This window comes from Phaenicophaeus curvirostris, chromosome 3 (genome assembly GCF_032191515.1).
Source record: "Phaenicophaeus curvirostris isolate KB17595 chromosome 3, BPBGC_Pcur_1.0, whole genome shotgun sequence".
Classification (NCBI taxonomy): domain Eukaryota; kingdom Metazoa; phylum Chordata; class Aves; order Cuculiformes; family Cuculidae; genus Phaenicophaeus; species Phaenicophaeus curvirostris.
Window position 1 is genome coordinate 38,398,588 of NC_091394.1, and position 6,000 is coordinate 38,404,587.

A 6,000-nucleotide genomic window follows, 5' to 3' on the forward strand; every position below is an offset into this window, starting at 1 on the left:
TGACTGGTGTGAGGGAGCTTGGCAGGATACAGTGGAATAGCAGCTATGTTGCACTGGAGGACTCAAGGACTGTGTTATACCATATAGGTGCTAACGTAGGACATAATTCCATAGGCCTCGTTAATCCTGCTGTTCCCATGATGAATTACAGAATGGTAGACATGCTTCTACATATGGTTGTGTTCTCAAGATACTAAGAAAACTTCCATGACTGAGTGCTTTGTTTTATTCCAAAGATACATTTTCATTTCCACAGAAAATGGAATTATTGAGGGCCTGCTGTGGATAGAAAGCCTGTAATTTATCGGGGAGCTGCACTGGCAGGCATATCTAATCTGCCTAATCCATTGGCATTAGCAGTGAATAGATAAAATGTTGAAAGCATACCTAAGCCTACTGGTGATGTGAAAGTGCCTACAGCTAAATGGATTTTTTTGTTTCTTGAGATTTATAGCTCACATATGTTTGCTATACAACAAACTAAATTCAACTGAATAATATTACTGTTACTTAGTTAACACTTCCTGTTGACAAGATAAATCATGAGGGCAAAGCTAGAATCCTTTTTATATGCCTCTAGAATATTGATATAAGAATACAGCTTTCTGGTTTCATTTTTCCTCACAATAGTTTAAAAAAAGCACAGGCAGTAGTTTTACAGAAAGGGAACTTCAAAATCAAGACTGGTGCGTATCTGCATCAAAACTGAATTTCAAGACCAAGCCCAGTATTCACCTGTTAAGAGACAGTTTCAGAGAGAGTGGAGAGAATCATCTTTGGTCCTTATATGCAACTTCTCTGCTTGTTCCCACAAAATTAACTCAAAAGGCTACTTTTCTCTAACATTCACAAATGTAGTTGTTTAACAATGTTATATTGTACGTTGTAACATAGAGGAAGAGAGGAAGCAAAATGAAAGGGAGGCAGATGGAAGGGAGAATGAGGCTTAGTCAGCAAACTATCATCAGGCTGGCTGAAAAAAAAAAAAGGTAACGTGTAGTTTGGTGCACTGTTTGATGCTCTGGATCTCAAAGGCATTTATCCTGCAATTAAGCGGTTCAGAACACCAACAACTTCCTTGTCCAGCAGTGTCTATCTGATTTCAGTAAACAAAGATCTTCATTAACCTGTTTGGTAGAGTCTGAAGGGATAATGTGTTAAATGCTGTGATAGCTGGTTCTAATTGGACACCTTTTCAGACATCACCCCTTTTACACAGCAATTTGTTTTTCTTTAGTCTCTTGATGCCAGACTATCTAGTTTTCACTACGACTCTTAATTTGCACTTTAATGTTTTCTTGTTCTTCACTGTGGTAACTTTGACTAGGTAGTCTCCAATTTTACTGACTGTTCTCCTTTTAAGTTGGGGTAAATATTAAATGTAAATGGTGTTTTAAAGTATTCAGTATTTATTTTGTTCTCGAAGAGCCTCTTATTAACTGGTCAGAGCAGATTTTCAGGTGATGTTAGTGTGCTCCTTTAGCACTTTGCTCAGCAACTTTATGATGGAGATGGGGCACAGAAGCAGAAGGCTCATAATAACTTCCCTTGTCCCCACTCACCCCTTGGAAAGCCTACTAGAACTTCCCAGACCGTGCTAGTGTGCATTAGTTATTTTGCATTTACAGAGGTTGAAAAGCTCATTAGCTCATCAGATTTGGTTTGTATGTGATATTAAGGTAAATAGTGCAATTTTATGATCACACTGCATCACATATGCACTTGACTGAAATTGCTGTGTGAGCCTTTAGACTTCCAGGCTAGACCCTGTTGTCAGCTGTTGCTAATTTTACCCAGCATGGGCCAGTTTTCCTTTCAGGATATCTACAAATGTAGCACAGCCCAGAAAAGGCTGAAGAGCTGCGGGGGGAGCACAAATTAATCAATTTGTCAATCAATTAATCAACGGCCACTGCCGTTTCATGTGTCCTCAGTGACCGCAACGATAACACCAATATTCTTGTAGTGGATGGTAGTATCCTGGGAGGGGACTGAAAAAAACCCAAAATAATTTAGAACAGCTTGTACAGTAGGGGCTGGCTGGGAAGATAAATGATAAATTGTTCTTACTTGGAAAGAGGAGTCTGGAATGGAAGAGGAGATCTGGAGCATGTGAAACTTCTCAAAGGCAAAAAGCTTTCCCAGAGTGAAAAATGATGGCAAAGCGATGCTCAAGAGGAGATACGAGCTTCTGGGGAGCAGAGTACTCTTCTGTGCACATTAGGTTTTGGTTCCTCTGCCACGTAGTATTGAGAATCTGACACTTAAATGAAGACAGGCTTGCTAAAGGCAGCATTCTTTATGATTGAATGGCTCAAATGGACTTTGAAAAGAAGTATGTAAAGCCAAATACTGGGGTACAAGGTGTGACACAACAAAACCAAGTCTAACCCTATAGCTTGGGAACAAAGAGTGGGAGAGGAGAGACAAAGATGGTTATAGAACGTGTTCTGACCTGTCACAGTGAGACAAGGCTCAGCTCAATCACTTCACTCAGTACGAGTGTGTGTGCTCAGATATAGACATTTTCTTACCTTCGGTCAGAAAATGTTGGTATTCAGGATTGAAGAGTGTTAACATCAAGGTTCTTGTGACACTAAAATCTGCAATGGAAATTTTTCATGTATTGACTGAGGCTTATGGCAAAGAGTGGATATCTCATGCATGTGTTTTTGAATGGCACAAATGATTTTTGGAAGTTACAGAAAGCATGGAAGATGTTGATCACCCAGGCTGCCCATAGACACCAGATACCGATGACAACATAGAAAAAATTCAAGATGTGATTCGAAAAGCAGTTTTTGTCTGATAGAAACATCGCTGTGTTTGAGCATCCACCCTGTTTGCCAGACCCGGCTCCCTGCAACTTCTGCCTCTTCCCAAAGGTCAGTTGGTGCTCAAAGGAGTTTTAAAAGCAAAAATGACAGAGATCCTCAATAGCCTTTCAGAAAATGATCTTTGTAATTGGTTTGAACATGGGCAGCATCATATACACCTGTGTGTCAACTCAGATGAGAACTCTTTTAAAGGTTATCACAGTTGATAATTTGTTAAATAAGAAGAGTTACAGGCATAGTCTTGTGGGGTTTTTTTTTTGTGTCAAGACCTCTAGTTGTTCCTTTGCTGATTGTGTTAGTAGAGTTTGGAACTCTGTATTTGAGGAGAAGGGCAGCTGTGTGTGACTCTGCAAGGGGGCTGAGCCAGGGAATCAGTAACCCACCTGCTTGGCTTCTGCCAACCCCAATGACAGACAGACAGGCAGAAGCTTTCTAGAGCCAGATGTCTGTACGTTCTGTTCTTCCAGAATGGTCTGTGAAACACTGCTTCACATGGCATTTAAACACTCTACTTTGTTCTCAGCTTCTAACCAAGAGCTAATCCCTCCTAGATTAGTTTCTTCAACTAATTTTTCAGGACAATCAGTTACTGAAGCTCTAATTACAGATGCCAGGGTAAGTTCCTATCAGTTTTAGGTGTCAGTAAAATGGCTTCTTTTATTAAGGTTGCTTACATTGTGGGTGAAGGCTATATGGCAGAATACAAACCCTGCCAGAAACACCTCCTCAATGAGGTGTTTGCAATTTCTGTGTCATAATTAAGCAACTGGAGCACCCTACTGATTACTAAAACAGGTTCTTCACAGGCCTGTCTGAAACAGTGAGGATATTTGAGTGGAGAAGGCAAGTGGGGAAGGAGTTTGTGGATGAACTGAGAAGAGGTAAAAAGAGGGGAAAAACAGTCTCTCAGCAATTATGTTTCAATTAATGCTGTATTGGAGCTGTCAGCTCTGTGATGAAATCAGGTGACTGAAAAGTGTTTGAGATCAACTGTTTCTGAAGTCTTTCATGTGGCTTTCAGGACCAGAAAAGGATTCTGCCCAATTCTTAAAATGTGCTTGAAAACTTGGGGTTTTTTTTTCCTTTGCTTGGGTTTTTTTTTCAGTTTTTTTTTTTTGTTTTGTTTTTTGAAGTCACAAAATGAGCAATTCTTGAAATAGCAAAAGGTCTGGTTGTTAGTGTTTCTCAGGCATCCTCTGGTGGCGGTGGTGGCTGTTCAGCAGTGGCTGTTCAATTCCTATGCTGATCTACAACACATGCAAAGTCTTCCCTACCCCTCCAAGTGGGAGGACGGCTGCTTCTTCTCACTGCTTTTCTGGTCCTCCACAACTCATTGCTGCTTCCTTTTCTCCTGCCAATGATGTCAGCCTTGCTCATGTTGTTACGATCTCTTATGTGGGTCGTTCTGTAAAAAAAAGCACTCTGGCTTATTTTTCATAAAGGAAACACCTTCTTTTTCTTCAGCTCCTTCACTTCCTCTGTGAATTCTAGCCGTGGCTGGCCAACAGTTATGACTAGGTAATATTGGTCAAGAATGGCAGTTTTTTATTTTCTTGATGAGAAGGCTGAAGAAGAAATCTCAAATGTTCTGAATAATTTCTTTGTGTACAAAGGTAGCTTGTATCGTCTTCCAGTCGTGTTTTTCTTGCCTCACTTTTCCTGTTTTCTTGTTTCACAGGTCTTTGCTGTTGCCTCTGATTGCAACGCAGCCTATGAGCTGTTTCAAACAGTGCAGCTTCCTGCCAGTTTGGCTGATGCCTTGCAGAGGCACCACAATTTGGAGTGAGGTACAGAATCCATAAAATAAAATGTAATGATACCAGGCTGCTTAATTTTTCACTCACAATCACATGAAGTACAGCCTCTTATCATTACCTGCGTTGTGATAGTGGAAATGTTAGCAGTTAGGAACTGTCAAATAGGTGCTACCTAAAGGAGTTACCTTCTGATAATCCTATGCACACATTAATGACAAGCATAAAAATATGATGGTTGTGCATATTGCATTTCCAGTAAAACAGGAACTCAGATGTATCTACTAACAGAAAAACTGTTGGTTCAACACATTTTACAAAGAGAGCCTTTAAGGCAAAAACAAGATCAAGCATGGTGGAGCATGTTATATCCTTCTACAGATAGAAATAATCATAAACTACTGCCATATTCACAGTGGGATATTTGGGCTTTTGCTGACTGAGTGAAATAACTATTGTGAAGAGAAAGTAAGAAGATTTAGACTTTTAGAGTAGATTTAGCCAGGTTTCAGACAGGCAGCACAGGGATGACTAGTCAGGATGTTTTAGCAACTGCTGCCAAAGTCTTTGTGTGGCTGAGATCACAAGACATACACGGCATAGGTTAATGAGTCAAAGGGAAGTTGGTGGGAACCTGGAAGGAAGAACTAGGGGAGGTATTCAGAAATATTATCCATGGACTGTGATCCCATGGCTCCTCTGCTGGCATCAAGTATTCATTTTGTATTAGTGTCCAGTATTCAAGCAGTTAGAATGTGTTTGGCATTTATCTATCCTACCTTAGCTAGGGCAAGATTGAGTGAAATCTGCCACGCTTAGTTAGACACTTCGTATTGTTTGAATGATCATTTATATTCCAAACAAATATAATACAGTTCGTCAAATCACTGATGTTCACTAAAAAAACTTGACGTGTTGTGAATGACTTTTCATTTATTATTTCACTTCATATTTTCTTGTTGAAGACTTAGATTTCTCTGCTTTGCTCTTTAATCCATCTAGCCTAGGAATGCAGGGCATTTTACAGTCTGTAATAAAGTATTGAAGACACCTGGGGCACAAGTAAGTAAGGTTTTTTTTTTGTGGTGTTGTGGGTGATAAAATTAGTGCATGATGAGATTAGGTGACTTTTCCAAGGTCAGAGGATGTTTGTGGCAAAGCCTAGAATAAAAATCTAAGTCTTGCCTCTGTGCTGCAGGTATTTTTTGTTAAGGAGGTGGAAAGCCTCTTGCAAAAGTCCTAAGTTGGTTTCCCAGATCGTCAAATGAAAGCTTTTTCTCAAGTCTAATCTGAAGGGTTTGAGCTCAGTTAAGTGTTCTGCTTAACCTCATTTCTTAGGGCAACAGAGCTCATGTAGATTACACTCTGTCTGCTGGTACACTTGACAACTTTTTGAGTCATTGATGTAA